A 20,194-nucleotide genomic window follows, 5' to 3' on the forward strand; every position below is an offset into this window, starting at 1 on the left:
AAACAGAGTGAGCATATTATCAGTTAACCGGACTCTCATAATCAAACACAGAACAATTGAACCATGAACACTATAGTGATCACTAGCATGTCACATGATCAAGGCCACACTGCTGTTCAAGATGGCTTCTGGCTTCTCTTGGAATGCATTCTGACACGAAATATTAAATTGGCTGAAAGGAAGAGGCCAGAAAATTTGGATCAAACTATTTTAAAAAATCCGTATTCCTTTCGGCTGAGTTATAAAGATGATAAACTTAGCCAGAGCTGCACGTCTGTTTTGCAGGGTTTTCATTACTAACGGTGTCACTGAGTTTGACTCCATTCCTGGCCTTTCCATATCAGTTAGACCAAGTCCTGTTCAAAGGAATAGAAATGTGTGCCAAGAAGCTTTCATAAAAATGTAATTTAATTTTACACATCATTTGTGCGCTGCAAATGTGATGTTAATCCTTCGATTTGCAGTTGATGTAAGAGGGGAACGTGCACATGAATGCTACCATTTTGCACAGGAGGCTTTCCAGAGTACAGCTGTGCTACCCCACTGCAGGATTGTAAACTAATAAATTCAAATTGAAGGATTAATGTTATTAAAACATTGGGAAGTCGGCCAGAAATATCCCATTGTCAATCTACAGCTGCACCTATGCTGTGTATTTTGTACAAATATTATCAATTGGAAGATTGTAACAAGGATGACATTGTACTGTGGGCATCATTTTGTGAACAGTTTTACTAAAGCTCCACTTGGCCTTTGCTCTTGAACGTTGTCTGAGTCCGAATCTCCTTCCTTTTAAGGGCGAGTGCCTTGTAAACTATAAAAAGTATTTATACGCATAAACGGTCTATTTGGCTCAACAGGCCCATGCTAGTGTTTGTACTCCACCAAAGTCCCCTCCCACCCTTCTTCATCATACCCCATCAACATATTGGCCAGGATTTGACTTTTGGCCACTCCCACCCACGACGATGCCCACCACTGGTGGGACTGGAAAATTTGGCCCATTCTCTCTTTGAGAGTCCTGTGCTTGAGAACACAACAGTGCAAACAGTGGTTAAGCAGGTGGCCCTCATGGCCTTTGAAAACTTGCTTCCTTTTCACCAAGAGCCTTCATCAAGTTTGCTATTCCATGTTCCTTGTGGGTACTTCAGTTATAACCTCCCGGCTGAGAAATATTTACAAGGTTGAGATTCAGTGATGTTCTCTCCACTTATTTTGTAGCCCAGCAAAAAGACGCTAGGAAGTGCTATTAGCAGCCTAGCTTCCATAAAACAAGACAAATGGGCTATTAAGAATTATGTAGAATTTTACAACACAGACACAAACCTTTCAGTCCAATGATCCATGCTCCACACGAGCCTCCCCCCACCTTCTTTCATCTCGCCCTATCAACATATCCCTCTTGTTCCTTTCTCCATTACATACTTATCTAGTTTCCTCTTAAATGCACCTATGATGCTGCCTGCGCAGAATTATCTGGCCGCACTTAGCAGCTGATTTGGTGACGTGATTGAAATGAGAGATTCAGAGTGTGGGGAGTTAGAGAAGCAAAACCCACTTCCCTCCACTCCACGGTCACCGCATTGCTGCACCTTTGGCCCCCCCAAGTAAGTAACTGGTCAGACTCATGACCCCCTCACAAAATGTAAGTGAGCACTGCTGGCCTAAGTTAGCCCACTGACATGTGGATCATTCCGCGAGAGGAGGAAACAGGGGAAGGGGGCACCATCGAAAAGCTGAGCCCTCTGGTGTGCTGCCCCTGATCATTTTTGTCCAAGAGCCAACCCCAGTTTTACAATCAGTCCCTGTGATTCAGACAAGATCTCCTCAATAATAACTCAGATATTTGAATGATGCCTCTATGAAGGATTATGATCGTTGAATGATGCAATTTGTCCAGTTTACAACATGATTGGCAGTTTAAGCACAATGGAGCAAATGGTAGATAAGCAGGAAAGTAATTGGATCAGTCAATCACAAGAAGAAATTTGAATAAGACTTTTTTTTGGAACCTAGCGGCTTCATTCATCACTTACTCAACAGCCCATGTCAAAATGAGGCTTTGCAAACAGTAACAGTTTCTATTACTGGCGGTTTTGTTAGTAGTCACAAGGGTAGAGTATAGCATAATTTAATACAGTAACTGAAAGAATAGTCTTGCAAGGGCAAATAGTTCTACATTCTGGGAGGTAACCGAGGGGTCACATCTTCAATATGGAGACTGCCTCCCCAGTGAACATTGCAGAATTCAGACCAAGAGTCTTGCCCACAATCTATCCATTTCTCTTGTCAGCTCTTTCCATTTCAACCACAGCTCTTCCAGCTTTGATTTTCACTTCTTTTGGCGACAGATTGTTGGGCTGAATGACCTGCAGCAGTGCTGTGAATCCTATATAATTTAGAGTATGCATTTGAATGTGAATGACTTCAAGTATCTCGGCAATGCGAGACCATAGTCATGCATCATTAAAAGTTGCTCTGGATGGTGAGGGGGCAGTGTAGTCATTTACTATATCTACCGGACTCTTTGTTTTGGCAGTATTGTGTGGGCGAGGGAAGTCAAAACTTTCCTGTGAGTAATAACATTAGTAACAGTCACCTGCCCCTGCTCCTTGTTTTTAACCTATTTGGTGTGAGGATGAACAAATTTATCGGGTCCTAGTGGGCAGTAAAAGGTACGCAAAGCCAGATTGACAACCCTGCTGTGAGCTTTGTAGAGCTGCTTCATGTTTGCAAAGGGTCATGTGCAATAACGACAGCCATTTGGCTCCATGCACTACAAGCTCATAAAGGGGAGGTGTCTCTATAGCGTATGTAGAACGGTTTCACCTACACTGCATATCCTGGGTATGAGCCGTCACCGTCTAATCACAGATCACAGCTCACCTTTGCAAAAGACAACGCCATGCGAGAACTGGCAAATCCAGAGCAGTTTGCTGACCCATTGATTTTTAAAATACTGGTTATTATTTTAATTGAAAGTAATGCAGGTAACATACTGCCACGACCATTTTAAGATACCTGCTGCTTTGCTGATAATAAAACAGTACAGTCAGTGTAATAGCACATTGATCGTAACATTGAGGAAAACAATAAAATTAGCTGGCCAGCGCACTTTGTTTTATCTAGAAATAATTGCAACAATCTATAATAAGGCCAGGCATTGCTGTCTGTTTATCCCATTTGGCTGGCTGAACAATATGAATTTTAAACATACAATACTGTCATTTCCAAAACTGAAATGTTACTAAGTGCACTTCCAATTCTGAAAGATCACCCTGTACTACATCTAATGCCTGCCTTTATTAGAATATCTAGAACTGCTTACAAATCAAAGTGCCAGTTTCCCCTCCTTGTACTACATCAAATTCAAATGATTTTCATTCTAACCTGTTACTGCAGACTCCTCCAATTGTGTATCTCTTCTCCTCTGTATACTCCATTGCTTTAACTCTGATCTATTGTATATTCACATCCACCCCTCTTCCCACTATTATTTTAGAGCTACATTGAGCAGAAATGTTTTCACCCAGGGGGTGGTGGCAGGTCTGGAACTCACCGTCTGAAAGGGTGGTAGAAGCAGAAACACACACACATTTAAAGAGCACCTGGATATGCACTTGAAGTGCCATAACCTACAGACCACAGGCCAAGATCTGGAAAGATGGCCCCAAAAGCCATAAGAGTGCAGCTTCCCCCCATCCCCCCCCATCCCCCGATCCAGTGACGCATCTCTGGGATGCCTTCTGGACACCGTGGAGGACCACTATGATGTCCTTTATACCCGCTCTGGCCACAGGAGGCCCATTAGTTTCACCACTCTGGCTTGGGAGGCGGTGGTCAATGCCAGTGCTGCACACATAAGGTCAGCCATCCAGTGCAGAAAACGGATGAATGATCTCATCTGTGTCGCCAGGGTAAGGCAACCATCCCATCACTCTAAACTCACACACTCACGAGGCCATCACACATTCACTGGCATCTCACTCACTGCCAGCTGAAAGGACATCACCACTCACTCTCTCACACACACCCTCACATCTCCATCTGGCCTCATATCCTCTGGAGACTACCTCCTCAGCCCTCACCATCTTGAGGCCTCTTGAACAGATCAACTTGTGCCCCCACACACACCCAGGGATACCCCCTTTCCAAGTACAGCCGTCACCCTGCAGCCTCTTTCCTTACCTGAGGCCACTTCTCCCCCTTCCCCAAGCAAGCCCTAGCCCTGCATCCGTACAAAGCCACCCCTGCCTTACGGCTGGCCTGGTAGGTAGAGACCTGCCCGTGAAACCCCCTCAAAGTGATGTGGTGCTGCCTGCGAAGCCTGGCGCTGATGGCTGCGAGTGCTGCCCGAAGCAAGATAGGCAAAGAAACCTCAGAATCTCGAGCGAAGTGTAGCTCGCCAGGTCCACGTTGCTTATGTGCGGTTGTGAAACACGTCGTGACGTGCCCAGATGATCCAGCATGAGTGGATGATTCCGGTTTGCTGGGCACATATGAGATACTAAAGTATTGAAATTAGGTTCCCAATGTGTGGCAGCGGGAAACACAGCCCACCATTGACGGGTGGAGCGGACTATCGCAAACTGGTTTCACAATGGTGTGAAACCAACTTTTGGCCATCTTGCCATATTGTTCCCCGCTCTGCCCGCCATGATGCCCAACGCCAACAGAGCCAGAATCTGGCCAGAATCATTAGCTATGTGGATTCTACTCTCCGGGATCCCCCTGCCTAAGCTCTATGTGACTCATCAAAACCTTTCTCTGATCTACAAAACCTTTGCATGTCCCTTCCTTAACCTCTTCCTTCTTGGCCAGCAGCACATCTTCCCTGCACCTCTCTGGGATGTCCTTCACATTAAGCCAACGATACTATACATATTTGTGACTGAAAATTCTGATCCAACTTGTGGCACAAAGCAGGAAGAGGCAAAGATTGTTTTCTTCATTATTCAGAAACCACAGCATAGACCCATTGTACAGGACACCAACAAGTTCTGGAAGTGTGAAGTAGTGATGGATGAAGATGGATGATAGACCATGGTGGGATATTAAGGGGAATTAGGGTAATGTAATTAAGAAATTCCCTCACTCACTAAAAGGAATTTTATGTTGTCTTTGCTAATGGTATCGCACAACAGGATTTTAACCCAGAGGCGGCATCAAAGACCAAAGGGTGGGGTTTGGCAAAGAAAAGATATAATTAAAGGTGTGATTATAAAAACAATGCAGAGGGACAGATGCAGTAAAAACACAGGGTTTGACAACTATTCCAATCCTTGTGGGATTGAGAGGTGACTGCGGTAGAATTTCAGGATGTCTTGAATACAAACCTGTCGTACTCAAACTGGCATTCGGGTCCTGGAGGAGACTAGATAAAATGCAGTGCAGTGACTAACCTGTCACGAGTTCTTGTATGATTGAAGTATTTTTTTTTGCCTTCATTGCTGCTCGGTTTATAACACATAGTTGTCACGATTGTAACTAGGTTGCTGCCTATGCAACAACGCTGAATATGTTTCAAAAAGTGATCCATTGATTATAAAGCACTTTGGATGTGATCGACTGCAGTTTGCTTCCTGTTCCAGCTTTCCTATGCAATTGGCACAATTCATTGTATAATAAAGGCCGGTAGAGAGTGAGCTTCTCCCTGTCGGTGACTAAGGGAGACTGGATTGATAGTCAGGTGTCATGTCATGGGCGCCAGTTGGAGCAATGTGAATGCCAATTAGGTGTCAGTGGGCGGGTTGCTGTAACTATGTGAACTTCCTGGGCACTTTGGTTGACTCATGCCCCTTATGAGTGGTACTTGGGCTATACGGAAGGTAGTCTATGTGTTCTAGACAACCATTAGCTACAAAGGGACACTGCATGTTGAAGAGCTTCTCCACGTTTAACCCTGGCTTGACCCAGCACATTATTTGTTCAGTTATTTTGCGTATTGTGCTGATCTACATTGTCCGAATGATCTAATTTCCACTAGTCAAGCAGCTTCTAAAGGCTTCAGGTTTATCCCCAGGCAACCATACAGTTCATTAAGTTCAACAGCAGTGCTTTTCCCTTCAATGTATGTCGCCTAGGCCGCCATCATATGGGCTATTTGTACACTTCACTTGCAAGAAAGAAGAAAGATCTACACGTTTCATATTGCTGGGGACTCTGGTTCAAATCTAGCCCATACAGATGGAGCAAAAAGCTTTATTTCTCTCAGGACTATCACTGGTCTTATCTGAAATGAGTTTGGGCAGTTCGTAACATCTTATACGTGTGATTTCAAGTGTGAAGTTGCTCTGGGACTTAACTTAATCCACTTCCCAATGAACCTGAATCCATGGACAAGCACAATCCTCTGATTCAACCATTCGCAACACCTTTACTGCAATCTTGCTCACAGTGAGGCCTTGTGAATGCAGAGTATGGGAAGCACCACACTGACCTTGGGAGTATGCGTGAGAGAGAGATTTCTTTTCACTGAGGCTGGGACAGGGATTTTTAAATGACCTGTGTTGCGCTTGGTTTGTGGAAGTGATTGGCGCTGCCGCTGGATTTTCACATATTAAACATTTTCTCTTTCATTCTATACAGAAATAAAGAACAAAGTGATGCCTGTCATGTTAAACGGTATCCACTTTCGCATTGCAGTTGTTAACACAGCCTAGTTATTTTGAGGTTGTATAGTGTGTGTATGGTGGCTCAGTGGCGTGGCACGCTGGCGGACAAGTTAACACAGGAGTGGTTTACACCCGCAGATCTCATGCCAATGACCAGGTGAAGGCCCCTGGTGGAGCTACAGCACCTCACTGACATTGCTGAGCATCTGTGAATCACTCCCAAGCTGTTCCTTCACACATCCCAGTGGCCGAATGCTCTTGTCTTAGGTTTGATAACTTGTTGCATTTCACAGAATCACAGAATATCACAGTGCAGAAGAGGCCCTTCGGCCCATCGAGTCTGCACCGACAAGTGCATTTGCCCTCCGTAACTATGCGAGTGCATTTGCCCTCTAAGCTGGGAACAGTCGACCGACATGGAGAGAAACTTCAAAAAAGACACTAGAAAATCACGTCAACTAAACAATAACAAAAAGTTTAACAGGATGGCTTTGAATTCCATTGTGTGCTAACAGCAGCTGGATACTTAGTGCTATTTGTATGAAATTTGCACTGCTTGTTACTTCAATGGACCCACTTATTGCAAAGAGGTTAATTCCGTCATTAACAGAGGAAGAAGCATATTCATGCTGAGGTGCTGTAACTTTGATGATGTGAAACCAAGATTAAGGTGCATTCTCCATCTTGTTCATATTGTGAGTTCGTGTCCAACACTACCTCCATCAGAAACGAGTACAGAAAATACTGGAAATGAACAGTACCACCGATCGGCACCTAGATGAGAAAGATAGTTCAACAACCGAGGCCAACCCCTCCTCTATTGTTGATTTTTCTCCCCCTTTCATATTTCACAGCGAAATTCATCTTGTACGGTGGTGTGAACTGAGTGATAGCGAATCAGAGCTGGCTTTACACCCTGCCCTCATTGACTTCAACAGAACACAAAATCAGGCAAAGTGTAAAGCCGGCTCTGATTCGCTATTGTTCATTTTAGCGGTGCCGCCCAAGGCCCTTTTTACCCTCTATGGGGTTTCTTCTCAGCCAGCCACAAGAGATGTGTTTTGCCAGTTGGGACATGAGATGGGTCGCCTCGATAAGACAAAAACACTGCCTTTACCCCTCTACATCCCAACATGCCATTTTTTTTCCTGTCACCTAAACGATGGAGGGCATCACCATTGATGCAGGAGTGGTGGGGGTGGGGGGGGTGCTGGTGGTTGAGTTTAATTTGCTCACTCTTTATCCATCCACCTTGTACATTGGGGAATGCCTGGAATGTAGACAGAGACAGAAACACATGGCTTACAGCCGAATGTAAAATTAGCAAGCGGGGTCACGCATGAAAACCTTGCAATCATTTCAGATGCAACCTAGTTTTTCTGCTTCTTTGACTAGTTGCTCTGGAGTAACTCATCGCTACAAACTCCCAGGTCTCCTAGATGCTGTACCAACATGAAGTCTAACTCCTGTTAAGTTGGCCTATGCCTTTTTCCATGACCAGTCTGGTAACCATTGTTTGAATCTTAAAAAAAAAAATGACCTTCAATTGAAATTGTTCCTACATAATTAATCTACACATCAGTGAATATGAAAATGGTTTTCTATATGAAAAAGATGATCTTTGCTGGGATCTAATCTAATCTTATCACAGTTTATATTCAGTGGGCTGTACGGTATTTCTTACTATATGTCTAAGCAGTGATGTAAAAGAACTCACATTTACATTCAGACTGTTGACTTCTGGACAATGGTTTCTTACAACATGATCAATATTCTCTCTCCAAGGAAGAAAGTTTGACTGTATTCATTGTAAATAACTGTTGATGTAATAAAATATCAATAAACTCTTTTATAGCTGCAACTATTGTGTCAATAATGTGGCAAATAATAATTATATACCATTTAAGATTAGCCTTTACTAAGCAGGGCAGTGAGAAACAGCCAGCTGATTGTGGAGGGACACCAGCTTTATCTCAGCACGGACGGACTATATCAACACACAAGAAGCTAACGCTTTAACGGAGAAAATTGAAGGAATCTGTCATCGGCTTGAAGGTTCCATCGTGTTTTGACTCTGCCTCATTTAAAGGATGGCATCTCCCTCAATGCAGCACTCCCTCAGTGCTTCAGCAGAGTGTTAGTTTAGATTTGGCTTCTCCGACTCATGGCCTGTGGGCCAGATTGCGGCCCCAAACCTTTTGGACTCAGCCCGCCAAACTCGTTGGACGTACAACTGACCTACATTTGAAAAATGCTGCAAAACTGCTCAATCCAATCACAGGCTAGTTTCCCCCTGCCTTTGGTAAATTCAGGGAGAAAGCAGCGTGTGATTGGACGAGCAGCAAACGCTGGGAAGGTAAGTATTAAAGGTAAGTTCCGGGGCCTAGGGAGGGAACGGTAGGGCCAGAGGGCCCAGGGTGAGATTGAGAGCGGGGTCAGGGGAAGAGAGGGTCCCAGAGTGAAAGTGGGGCAGGAAGGCCCGAAGTGAGAGTGGGGCGGAAGGGCCCAGAGTAAGAGCCAGGGGTCCGGGGCGAGAGCAGGGGTTCAGGGCGAGATCGGAGGCCCTGGGGCATGGAGCGAGAACAAGGCCCACTGGTGTGTGGGAGTGAGGGGAGTGTGTAAGTGTGTAAAAGGGGAAAGTGTGAGTGAGTGTGTGTGAGAGGGGAGAGTGTGAGTGTGTGTGTGTGTTTGAGAGAGAGGAGAGTGTGTGTGTGTGTTTGTGTGTTTTTAAGAGAGGGGAGAGTGTATGTATGAGAGAGGGGGGAGTGTTTGTGTGAGTGTGTGTGATGGGGGAGAGTGTGAGTGAGAGAGGGGAGAGTCTGTGAGTGTGTGTGTGAGATGGGACAGTGTGAGTGAGTGTGTGTGAGAGGGGAGAATATGGGTGAGTGTGTGTGTGAGAAACGGGAGTGTGTGTGTGTGTGTGAGAGGGGAGAGTGTGTGTATGTGAGAGGGAGGGGGAGAGTTTGAGTGAGCACGTGAGGGGGAGAGAGTGAGTGGGAGAGTGTTAGCGAGTGTCTGTGAGAGGGGAGAGAATGAGTAAGTGTGTGTGTGTGTGGGGAGAGTGTGTGTGTGAGGGGAGAATGTGTGTGTGTGTGTGTGTGGGGAGAGTGTGTGTGTGAGGGGAGAGTGTGTGTGTGTGTGTGTGTCTGGCTCACTCCCAGTCTCAGGGCTCTCACTCACCCTCACCCGCACACACCAACAGGCACTCTCACCCACTCTCACAGTGGGTGACGATGAGTGAGCGAGTACCCTGAGACTGGGAGTAAACCAGTCACAGACTCACTCACCCTTTCACACTCTAATGGTCATCTTTATTTATTACTCATTTTTAAAATTTATTAATTTATTGCCTTGACGTTTTTTTTGATAAGCGAATTGTTTCTTTTCATATGTCAGCTTTTTTAAAAAATGTGTTTAAATTTGTGCCAAACCTGCTCTTCCTGAAGTTTGCTCATCAGCCCCTTAAGTGAGAAAAAATTTGACATGTGACCACCCCCCCCCCGAACCCACGTAAAAGTCTGGACAAGCCTGGTTTAGATTATAAACTCAAGGTCCTGGTAATGGGCCTCAACATAGCGGACTAGACTTTACCAGCCCTTTGGGGAGAGACTCCAGGTGAGTAGGTTGGCAAGATGGCTTATTTTGGTCTTGCCAGTGACAGGATGTGCCGCAGACTGCCTGCCTGCCCCGGAGCCCTTTGAATAAGTGGTTAATTAAGGGTCTCTTCCTGCCTCTGCTGGCATTTTACCAATGGTGTAAGGGGCCCTCTGCCATGTTGGGGACTGCCAGGTAAATACTGGTGGGCTCTGGGGGTGGGAGAAACCCTTTTTAACCACTGTTTGTCCCACGGCGGGCATGTGGTGCCATTGCCCTGCAGCAATCGATGTCCCTGCGGTGATGGCATCACGCGTACTCAGCGACTCAACCCCCCCCTCCCCCACCACCACCCCCTCGCCTCCTTTCCAGGTCCTCCCTGATAGGCCCCAGCACCTACAGACCCTACTCACCTGGTTGTGAGGGTGCATGGCCCTCAATGTGTCCTCATCTTGCAGGTGCAGTCCCAGCAGTGGCCACCGCTCCAGATGGCGCTGCTGAGCAGCCAGCCCCCTGATCAAGCAGCCAGTCTTAATGGAGATGGCAAAATTAATTGGCTGCCACTGACGAGATGCGACCCCATGTTTAGCTGACTGCTGAAGCAGGTTGCGCCCCCCCCTCCACCGCCAAACACCCTTTTGGGCCCAACTGGGGGAATTCCTGCCACCACCACAACATCCGGCCCTGAATCTTCTAACCCAAAGACATGATGGGCCATGCTGACTCCAGCATTACAATACAAGAGAGAGAGAGGCGACTTGAGTGCATTCTTACAGAAGCTACAAAATAAATAAGCCCACAAAAAATACTTGACTGTTTAAAACATGAAAATGGCAGGCAGGGAAAGACCAGCTGACCCTCAAGCCTGTCCCACACAAACAATGACCAGATATTTCCTACCCACTTCCCTCTCCACTCCCGCCTCATCCCACAGTCATGTACTCTCCTGGGAGATGCAATTTAAACAACAGCTAAAACATGGGAACAAGAAAGGAGAAAATATTCGCACTCAGGTCCTGCAGTGTGGTGTCTGGGCCAGTGTAATCTGTACTCAGCTTTGGCACATGGACTTGAACACAGCCTTAGGCTAACACAGTGAAATTCTCTTCCCCGTGTTGATTTTATTAGCGTCAAGTGTAAAATGAGTTCGGAAAATCTCAGCAGGAATGGACTCACAAAACTGCCCATAATTTGATGTCAGGTGATAATCTCAGAATGGTGGGAGAAATAGGAAAGTCACATTGGTATAGTTATGGGAGCCTTTTTGGGAATTAAGGTCATTTTAGATCACTTTACAGTAAATGGAAAGATTGGGCCACCATTCCATCTGTTGGATATGTTATATATTTCACAGCAATGCAGAGATGACAATAGTTTCTAAGTGTGCATCAGGCTTTATTTACAGTGCTATAAAATATCCCTGCAGTCACAAAATAACTCCGTTTCTGGTAGCTTCTGCGGTACCTGCTCACTTTGCTCTAAGTCAACATCCAAGCTTAATCAATCGAGCACAGTGAGCATAGATCAGTTACCAGACTCATAAGCAAGCACAGAACAAGTGAACGCTACACCATTAGCCTCGGTGAATTTCAACCAGGGTAGAGCAATGCCCCTGCCCTCACAGCTCCCACCCTTCACCAATCTATCTCCTAGTAACTGTGGGGGCACTGCAAATTTAAAATAAAATTTGAAAAAAATTCACATCAATTCTACATAAAATGTACTCGAAATGGATTCATTAAAATAACATGACAAATGATCAGTGGGCGATTATGTTTATAATAGACTATCCTCGAATGTAAAGTGCTCTACAACAATTTTAAACATTTGGTCAGGGTTAGGGGATGGAGTAAATGCATAGGGGAAAACCGCACTACATAATTATCCTGTCCCTGTCTTACCACACAGTAAAATCAGTTTAAACTTAGTGTCATCTGCAAACGGTCTGTTTATTCAAACAAAATGAGGAATCCTTGTAAACCTAGGTGGCCTTTACATTAATTCTACAGCGCTATGTTAACTGTCACATAATGATTCACATCTGTGTATTATGACTATGATGAATGCTCCAGCATGGTTCCTGGCACTCAGAGAGCTGATTGAAGCATTTACTGCAGTCGAGAGCTTGAATCGATATTTCCCTGCATTGAAACACCACACACTCTGTCAGCTTGGCTCGGTATGAGCACACCTACATCTGAGTTAGGAGTTTGCAAGTTCAAGACTTACTCCAGTTCTTGAACACATAATCCAGATTGTCACTTCAGCGTATAGAACTGAGAGAGTGCTACGTTGCTGAAGGTGGTTTTCCTTGCTCACGGCATTAAAATGAGATGCTGTCTGTCATGTTTTTATAATGGTATAAAGACATCAAACACTCCTGGGCAATTGTGTAAACATGTTGTGGTTTCATTTATTTAAACTAGGCACATAATGTTGGTTTTCTGCTAGCCCTTAAAGGCATATTACAACATTGTCTACCTGTTCATAGTGTAAAAACAAAATCCAAGGGTTTTGTTGAAAGCAGAGTAGAAAGCACCCTGCATATCCTGCCTAATATTCCTCCTTAACAAATACCACCAAAACTACTTAACTAGTCATTTAACTCAGTTCCTGTTTCAGAGATCCTACGGTTTGTAAATTGGCTGCCAGGTTTGTCTATATAAGGAATGGCTGTGGCTGGGATTTTACAGGGCATCCATTGTCCGGAATGTCAGGGGCAACTCCCCCCCACCGCCCCCATCCCACCCCCCCTCCACCTCCACCCCCCACCCCCCTCCCCTACCCCCCCACCCCCCTCTCTCCCACCCACCCTCCTACACGCCCCAACCCCCACACTCCATCCCCCACATTGATTGTTCCTGGGATTTTACATCCATCAGGCAGTTATGAGTTGCCACTGGAGCTCCTGCCCCTTTAAAGGACAAAATCCCGCCCCAAGAGCTGCCAGCCAATCGGAGGGTCGGCAGCTCTTCAGCCTCAGCAGTGCTATTGGGAGCAGTGGTCACTGCTGGGTATGCACCCAGCCCGGAGAAGCAGCATGGGTGTGGGCCCAGAACCAAGGTAAGTGAGGTTGGGGTCGCCGAGAGAGTTGGGGGTGGTTTCTGAGGGCAGTGAGAATGTTTCTGTGGGAGCGTTGGGGGGGCCCCTCTGTGGGCCACATCGCACCTGATCGGGAGGATATTCAACACATCACAGATTGAGAGGCCCATGTGTTAAGCCATGGATATTGGTCTTGTTGGTAGAATGTGGGCCCCTCCTGTTCATTAAATGGAGGACACACACTAGGATTCAGTGGTTTTCCCCAGACACCTGGTGGTGGAATGACATTGGCTGCACAATTCATGATGATAAGGCGTGAGTCAGGTAAGCTCATCCCATTTGCTCCCTGGTTTTCGTTTCTCATAAATTCTACAACCATAACTTATTCTTCAAATATCAGGGAATAACGTCATGACTTTATTGGAGACCTCCTCAACACAGGAAGCAGTGGCATGCTCCGCAATGAAGTGCTGGCATTGGTGATACGATCACAGGGTAAGCTGAGTGCTGAGGCAGTCTAGCTGGTATATAAATCACGGACTGTACAAAATTGTTGGCAATGTTCTCATTTTCTTTTTAAAACATGTAAGCCGGGTCAATCAGCCTTTTGCTAGGTACAGCACTGTGCCTTATTGGGAGATTTACATGGTAAATCAGTGCCATGTTTGGGGTAAAGGTCTATTGGAAATGCTATTTTTCGCTTACAGTACATGTTTTCCCTTTGGATTTATCGATCCTTTCTCAGGTTTGCCAGCAAATGAATAGTGAGGGAAGGAACATTTTCCTTTTCAGGCCCCAGTGGGGTTGCCAACCTCCAGGGATTGACCTGGAGTCTCCAGAAATTAGAAATTATTTTCTCAGCCATTGCTCTGAACAAAGCAGAAATGCCGAAGAAAAACCATTAAAGGAACAATGCGATGTTCATTTTCTTTGAACTTTTTGTTTATTTGTTATAAAAATATTGGAGATGTGAATAAAAGGACTGGACAGAATGGTTGGAAACTGGAGGGCCTGTGATGAACCTCCAGGAATACATTCAACTAGAGTTGGCAACCCAAAGCCCAAGCATCACCTGACATAATAACACGGCTTGATTCATGGCAAACATTCCTTAGCCACAGAAGAGAATCATCTCCTATACCGGCAACTTTTAGTCATCTCCTATGCCATTCTGTGGCATCTCTGATTCTCAATCTAGTGCCCATCAAAGTTCCCTACCCACTAGAGGCTGTGTTGGGAGTACCCAGTTTGATTGCAGATATGACCATCACAATCAGCAGACTTCCACCCCATCAGCCTGGGGTGGATTTGAACTCAGAGGCAGAGGGCCAGTGTCTAAACTCACCATGCCACCCATGGCTCTGGATTGCAGCCAATATAAAAGAAAAGAAAGACTTGCGGCTTTCACAATTCCAGTATGACTCAAAGGGCTGTACAGCCAAATGATTTACTATTAAAGTGTAATCAATGTCAAAACACAGAAGCCAATTTGCACACAGCATTATTCCAAACCATAATGTGATAATGGCCAAATAATCTGTTTTAGTGATGTTGGCTAAGGGACAGATATTACCCAGGACACTGGGGGCTAACTCCCCTGTTTTGTCTTGTGTTCCAGGTCTAATTGGGGTTTCTCTAGGGTTTGCCTGTTACCCTAAGAATGCCACAACAGACTGTTATTTGTAAAAATCATTCTTGTTTATTTACAGGTCTATGTACATCTCGGTAACTCTTACAGAAGGTTGTACAGGTCTCAGTCTCTTAGTCATGTGACACTGCACCATTGTTACATTATTAGTTCCATCAGTATTTGGTGCTTCTGATGTTAACCCTTTACTCTACATCCCCTGGTTTTCTTTGAAAGTAGTGCATTGGGATTCTTTACGTTTGCCTAAGAGGGCAGGCAGGACTTCGATTTATCATTGCACCCAAAGACAGTAACTCTGACACGTGCAGGACTCCCTCAGTTTTGCACTGGAGCCTAGATTTCTGTCCCCAAGCCTCGGGAGTGGGACTTGAACCTACGCCTTATGTTGCAGAGGTGAAAATGCTACTCACTTGAGCTACATTAGACACAATGATCTGAATTTTTAGCCACCACCGGGCTCTGAAACAGAATGTGAAATGTTGTGCTGCGAGCCTATATGCCAGTTCCCTGGCTCTATTCCACCCTCAGCCCTTTCCCCGCAAGCAGCAGGTAGCCAATTCCTCCAGTTAATGGCCAATTAAGGCCAATTGTCAAAGGCCAACTACGATTTTCCAGTCAGCCCACAGACTGGCGGGGGGCGGGTGGCAATTGAGGTGGCCACCTGGCGACAGATTCAGGGGCCAGGGCACCAGTAGGCTTAGAGGCCCTCCCTGTCTGCATGGCTTCATTTACAGCTGCAGGCCGCCCTATCTCTCCAGCCCCCACCTCCCCGCGCCGATGATGGTGACAAGGCTGCCGAATCTATTTTTTAACTTGGCATTTGGAAAAGTTGGAAAGTTGCGTGCCCCTCCACCTTGGGGCACCTGCTCTCTCACTTCCCTGCCATGCCGTCCTCGCCGCTGCTTTCAAGCTAGAGGCCCTTCTATTGGCCGTCCAGCTTCAAGAGCCCGCCCACTGTCCTTAACCGAATGACAAGCTGGCTCTCTGGGCACTAATTGGCCAATTTGGGGAAATTCACAGGCGAGTGGCTGTTCCCCACACAGTGCGGGCTTCTGATCCCCATTTGAGCCTGGTGTTGGGGCTTCAGAAGCCCGGAGGAAAATCCTGCCCAATATGTTGAGTTGCTAACCATCAGCATCAGCACCTTAGCGTCAGAATCGCAAACTCTGAGCCGTTCAGTTAAGACTGCGTTGCTGTGCTTTCCATACCAAAATGTAATATAGTAGAAATATGCTAGTTAGCGACAGTGGTGTTACTTTAATACATTCCCTTATTTTATAAATCGGATAACCTATTACTTCATCTCTGCATAATTAAGTTGCCTTATTTTTCTTGCCTAGTTTCTTATTTTGTTTTAATGAAGCGTCAAATTTTGTGAACTGGGCGTCTGTGCTCAGTGTATAATGACAGGCTGTCTGATGACTCCTTATGGCATTGAAAAGTGCATTCATTTTACATTCATTTGTGTCTGGTTTTCTGACTGAGTAAGGATTCCGCTTTCTTGGTCTGAGCATTGTCCGTATTAGAAAAAGGGGCAGCGAGAGTATTTCCCTGTACATTCTATTTTTTTGAAAAATATACTTCATTCATAAAATATCTGGAAGAACATTACAAAATATTTCAAAATCGCCATCACAAAAAGTACAATCAGATTCAACTTTTACACATGGATCACGAGGTGCTTCAATACAATCAATGAATATTACAATCATTTCAATATGGTCATTACACACAATGGTATTGGAGTTATCAACATAGATCATGTTGCTCTCTGAGGTGCTTCCATACAATTATAATACAATTAGTATTCACTGCATATCTTCATTGTGAGCTGTACAGCCTGAGGGGCTCTAAACAGTTCCCAGCCCCTTGGTGCCCAATGACAGAAAGGTCTTAAACAGCGACCTTTCCCCATTGCGCCTTTGTGGCGGCTGCCCCAAGCTTTAATGCACGTAGTCCTGGACTTTGGAATGTGCCAGTCTGCAACACTCGGTCGGGGACAACTCTTTGCGCTGGAAGACCAACAAGTTTCAGGCAGACCAAAGAGCGTCTTTCATTGAGTTGATGATCCTCCAGCTGCAGTTGATGTTTGTCTCGGTGTGTGTCCCTGGGAACAGCCCGTAGAGCACAGAGTCCTGTGTCACAGAACTGCTCGGGATGAACCTCGACAGAAACCACTGCATCTCTCTCCATACCTTCTTTGCAAAGGCACAATCCACAAGCAGGTGAACAACGTTCTCGTCCCCACCACAGCCACCTCGAGGGCAACGTGCAGAGAGGGTGAGACTCCTGGCGTGTTGGAAGGATCTGACGGGGAGGGCCTTTCTCACCACCAGCCAAGCTACATCTTGGTGCTTGTTGGAAAGTTCTGGCAATGAGGCATTCTGCCAAATAACATTGACGGTCTGCTTGGGAAACCATCCCACAGGATCCACCCTCTCCTTTTCCCGCAGGGCCTCTAAGACGTTACGTGCCGACCACTGCCTGATGGACTTGTGGTCAAAGGTGTTTCTCTGCATGAATTTTTCCACGAGGGACAGGTGGTACAACTACCTGGAGCGTTCCGCGGCAGTGTGGCCAGACCCATCCTTCGTAACACCAGGGACAGGTAGAACCTCAGCACATAGTGACACTTCTTCACTCCAGGTTCGGTGGCAGGGCTTTCAGCTGCCTGGGTCCTAGATTCTGGAATTCCCCCTCGAAACCTCTCCACCTCTCTTTCACTATGCTACTTAAAATGTACCTCTTTGACCCAACCTTTAGTCAGTTTTCCTAATAACTCATGTCACTTAGTGTCAAATTTTGTTTGATAATCTTTTCTGTGAAGCTCCGTGGGACATTTTACGACATTAACAGTGCTGTATAAATGCAAATTGCTGTTGTTGTCTATTAGCCTATTGATTGAATGTCCTATTCCCTTGTCTTCATCAAGAGCTCAAGGTCCAAAGCCTGTAGTGCGGGACACAAGCATGAAAGAATAGGAGAAGGGGGCAAGGTAAGTCAAGATGCTTGGTAAAACTTGGGCTGTATAAACCTGTACATTGTAGGGCGGAAGGATAGGGTTGGTAATGATTTCAGCAATTCTAGGACGAAATTAACTAGAATTGAAGATGCTTGTTTTGGATAGTAACGCCCTTATCCACAATCTTTGTTGCGTAGGAGGGTTGCTTGTGTTTGTACCTGTTCTCATAGCTGCACGATGATCTTGGGGAGAAGTCAGGTTATTCAATCATTAAAAAAAAGCAAAAAAAACGCCTGGCTTTCGCCTTTTAATACCCTAGATCTGTGCTAAACGGAAAGAAGACTAGTGACATTTTGCGAGGATATGTTGATACCGTACCTGTCATGTGTAATGGAAAATCATATATAATATGGGTAAAATGGTCTTTCAAGAATAATACACCAGTAGATGCCAAAATAACATTAGTTGAAGACAGAAGCAAAATACTGTGGATGCTAAAGGCCAGAAATAAAAGCAGAAAATGCTGCAAATAATCCAAAATCTGATGAAAGGTCATTGGTCTGGGAGGTTAACTTTGTTTCTGTCTCCACATTGTTTGATAAATTTGAAACAATGGTGCTGACAAAATAGACCACCATTCCCCAATAAGTAGCAAATCATAAATCACACTCAACTCCCCCACCCACAGTAGGCATTCCCCTTCCTCCTTTGTCGCTCTTTCTTTTGCAACAAGACAGGTATAAATTGGAGAAAGGGGAATGGAATTTCTAAGATGTCTGCAGGACTCCTTCTTCAGAACGTGCCTTTATATGTCAGCACGGGGCAGGGAGCGGTGTGTCAATATCATGTTAATTGTGTTGTTAAGGCAAGGGATAAACAGGTGGAGGATACTGAATCACACAATCACAGAATCACACAATGGCCCTTCGGAACCATCAAGTCTGCACCGACACGTAAGAAACACCTGACCTACCTACCTAATCCCATTTACCAGCACTTGGCCCATAGCCTTGAATGTTATGACGTGCCAAGTGCTCACCCAGGTACTTTTTAAAGGATGTGAGGGAACCCGCCTCCACCACCCTCCCAGACAGCGCATTCCAGACTGTCACCACTCTCTGGGTAAAAAAGCTTTTCCTCACATCCCCTCTAAACCTCCTGCCCCTCACCTTGAACTTGTGTCCCCTCGTGAATGGCCCTTCAACTAAGGGGAACAGCTGTTCCCTATCCACCCTGTCCATGCCTCTGATAATCTTGTACACCTCGATCAGGTCGCCTATCAGTCTTCTCTGCTCCAATGAAAACAACTCAAGTCTATCCAACCTCTCTTCATAACTTAAATGTTTCATCCCAGGCAACACCCTGGTGAATCTCCTCTGCACCCCCTCCAGTGCAATCACATCCTTCCTATAATGTGGCGACCAGAACTGCACACAGTACTCCAGCTGTGGCCTCACCAAGGTTCTATACAACTCCAGCATGATCTCCCTACTTTTGTAATCTATGCCTCGATTTATAAAAGGCAAGTGTCCCATATGCCTTTTTCACAACCCCACTAACATGCCCCTCCGCCTTCAGAGATCTATGGACATACACACCAAGGTCCCTTTGTTCCTCAGAACTTCCTAGTGTCATGCTGTTCATTGGATACTTCCTTATCAAATTACTCCTTCCAAAGTGTATCACCTCACACTTTTCAGGGTTAAATTCCATCTGCCACTTATCTGCCCATTTGACCATCCCGTCTATATCTTCCTGTAGCCCAAGACATTCAACATCACTGTTAACCACCCGGCCAATCTTTGTGTCATCTGCAAACTTACTAATCCTACCCCCCACATAGTCATCTATGCCGTTTATATAAATGACGAATAATAGGGGACCGAGCACAGATCCCTGTGGTACGCCACTGGACACTGGCTTCCACTTACTAAAGCATCCTTCTGTCATCACCCTCTGTCTCCTACAGCTAAGCCAATTTTGAATCCACCTTATCAAATTACCCTGTATCCCATGTGCATTTGCCTTCTTTATAAGCCTCCCATGTGGAACCTTGTCAAAGGCTTTGCTGAAATCCATATAAACTACATCAACTGCACTACCCTCATCTACACACCTGGTCACCTCCTCAAAAGATTCAATCAAATTTGTTAGGCATGACTTCCCTCTGACCAAGCCATGCTGACTGCCCCTGATCAAACCTTGCCTCTCCAAGTACTGATTAAGTATCTTGAGCACATATAAAGAGGGACTTCTCTCATCTGAAGTGACACGTGCTCGGACGGAATTTCACATTGGCCCCGCTCCCGACACCTCCCTCGGGAGCTGCGGCCC

Source organism: Cetorhinus maximus, chromosome 13 (assembly GCF_964194155.1).
Source record: "Cetorhinus maximus chromosome 13, sCetMax3.hap1.1, whole genome shotgun sequence".
Classification (NCBI taxonomy): Eukaryota; Metazoa; Chordata; class Chondrichthyes; order Lamniformes; family Cetorhinidae; genus Cetorhinus; species Cetorhinus maximus.